At 46.3% G+C, this 2,796-nt stretch overlaps 1 long non-coding RNA gene across 1 annotated transcript; it reads left to right on the top strand.

Annotated features, from left to right (window-relative positions):
• The first annotated feature begins 912 nt into the window (after positions 1-912).
• LOC308313722 lies at positions 913-2,796 on the top strand. The gene is made up of 3 exons (XR_013963911.1): positions 913-1,005; positions 1,221-1,282; positions 2,700-2,796. It is a non-coding gene; the product is annotated as an uncharacterized lncRNA (long non-coding RNA).

Genomic DNA, 2,796 nt, shown 5'->3' with positions numbered 1-2,796 from the left:
ATGCGGGACAGAGCCACAGCGATTGAGAGAACGGCGGAGGAGAGCGAGAGACGGCTGGACACACTGACCGAGGAGAGAGAGAGGGGCGTGCGAGAGCTGGAGGAGGTGAGGCGTCTGGCTGATGAATCGGCTAAACGGGGGGGGGGGGACATTTTCGATTACGTCTCACTGTTGCGCAACATCGAGTATTGCGCAACAAGCGCACCTATAGGCTGTGGAGCGATGCGACCGGTTTTGATATCATTAATCCGTCATTAATATCAAATAATATCAACAAAAAAAAAAAACACTTTTGAAATATTGCACGAATCAGAGCCTATCTGTTCATTGGACGATGCAAAAACGCTGCTCTTCTCCATTGCTCTGTAAAGCCTTTGAGCTGCATTTCATGTCATGAAAGGTGCTATACAAATACAAGTTGTGTTATTATTATATTAACATATTAACCCGTTTTGGGTGGGAACCCGTTTTGGTGTTAGCATTACGTTATGCTTTAGCTATTGGAAAAATAGCAGACCTACAAGCTCGTAGCGCGCCACCGAGTGGCGCGCTACGAGCTTGTAGGTCTGCTATTTTTGAATAATCGAAGAACGACTGACACATAGAAACATAGCTTTTTCAGAAAACTGTCAGGATGTGTAGAAGACATTTTTTTAATCTGATCTCAGGTCAGAATGGGTTAAGAGATTTTTAACATTACATAATGTTGATCTGACCTCATCAAACCCTGTACACTCAAGACACGCTCTATACATACATGGTCAGTACTCTGTGTGTGTGTGTGTGTGTGTGTGTGTGTGTGTGTGTGTGTGTGTGTGTGTGTGTGTGTGTGTGTGTGCGTGCGCGTGCGCGTGTGCGTGTGCGTGTGCGCGCGCGCGCGCGCGTACTGTGTAGCTGTGTGCGCAGCACAGTGCAGTGTGTGAGGAGCTGAGAGGAGTTCAGGAGGAGCAGAGGAGAGCAGAGCAGGAGAAACAGCGCCTCCTCTTGGACACACAGAGACTGCAGGTATAGAAGCTGGGTCACCATGACGACATAGTATAGTTTTCATTTGGTTTCCATTTAGTTTTCGTCAGTGAAAAAAAAAGGTTTAGTCGACGAACATTTTTCGTCATATAGTTTTTAAGTCGACAACATCAACACAATGTGCAATTAGGCGATGACGCAACGATTGTGACAACCTGTCTGTCTGTCTGTCTGTCTGTCTGTCTGACTGACTGCAGGAGGTGCACGACTCCCTGGAGAAGCACGCAGTCACCCTGGAGGAGGACCTGAAGGAGACCAGGTACTCATACTGAAGGACGCCCTTTTTGTAGGAGACCGGAAGCACTTTGGAGTTCATTAACCCATTTTGGTGTTAGCATCATGCTATGCTTTAGCAGACCTACAAGCTCATAGCGCGCCACTCGGTGGCGCGCTATGAGCTTGTAGGTCTGCTATTTTTTTTTAATCGAAGAATGACTGACATAGAAACTTTTCCAGAAAACTGTCGGGATGTAGAAGATATTTTTAGAATCTGATCTCAGGTCAGAAATGGGTCAAGGGAAAGGCTCAGAAGATGCGTAGAAAGAAAGATAGATGGGATAATCTTATCTCTGTAGTAGTCTTAGGACGATTAAAAACAAAAGTATTCTAAATCCTTTTCTGTACCGAAAGTACCTGTGTGAACCCAGGAATAATCTGTATTTGGCCCGTGGACCCCTATCCGAAAATATGTTGTTCCAGGGACCCCCCCCCCCCCCAGAAGCAAAGATTTGCGTTAAAAACATTTGCTCTGGATGGGGAAAGGAACTGGTTGGAATAACGTGTTCCTTCCACGCGCTACGTCCAACCAGGGAAACTCCCCCCTGTCAGGTGTAAAGGAGCAACTTGGACACTCGGGCATGAAGGAAGCGTGAGTTCAAGTCCGTTGCTCTCCCCTTGTCCCCCCAAAAAAAAAGGTTCGCTCTGAAAGAATATATATTCAAAGATTTGCGCCACATTTTCGTAGTATACCACCGTAAAGTATACCATAATGCTTAAAACACAAAAAGGGGTTCCCGTCGAGAATGGGTTAACACCATAGACTGTAAAAAATATGGACAAAGCGTTCCGCGGGTCTAACATGAACATAAAATGAAGCCTGTCAGTCCTTGCAATGGACGTCGCCATCTTTCTAGATCCGTTTGGGCCCAGTTGGCCCATTGGCTGGCCCAGACAACGAGGCGGGACTTCCCCCCCTTCTTCTTCGTTGGTTTTTATTTTGACTCGAGTGGGTGGGGGATCCCGTTCATAGACTGTAACGGTAGCCACGCCCCTCAGAACATGTGCGACTTTATGGTCATTTTTTTAATAAATGGGACCATAATTTTCCAAAAAGAATATTATGACATTATAAATGAGACTTTAAACTAGTGACTGGAAGCAAAAAGTATTCATGACCATGTTTATTAAGGTAATACAGTCTAGGTGAAGTTGGGCCCAAATACATGGACTTCTATGGGGCTATGGGTTTTTTTGAGCCCAATGACAGCGCCACAACAGGCCATTATATGAACTTTCATTTCCTTAGTGGCTTCACAAAATATCTGTCTGACTGCCCCCCTGGTTAACACCCAGGACGTGTCCACGCGTCTTTTAGGTCATTTTTAATGATTCCAAAGAGAGATCAGACTTGTTGGCGCGAGGCGGTACTCAGTAACTTCTTCATCCTCGTTCTCCAGGGCATTGTCGGTGTCTCTCGGCCAGCAGCTCTCTCTCTCTCAGCAGCGGGCGTCCGACCTTGATGTCCAGATGTGTCACCTTCAGACACACACGCAC

Source organism: Protomyctophum bolini (assembly GCF_963924005.1).
Source record: "Protomyctophum bolini genome assembly, chromosome: 4".
Classification (NCBI taxonomy): domain Eukaryota; kingdom Metazoa; phylum Chordata; class Actinopteri; order Myctophiformes; family Myctophidae; genus Protomyctophum; species Protomyctophum bolini.
This window is presented reverse-complemented; position numbering and strand designations above follow the sequence as displayed.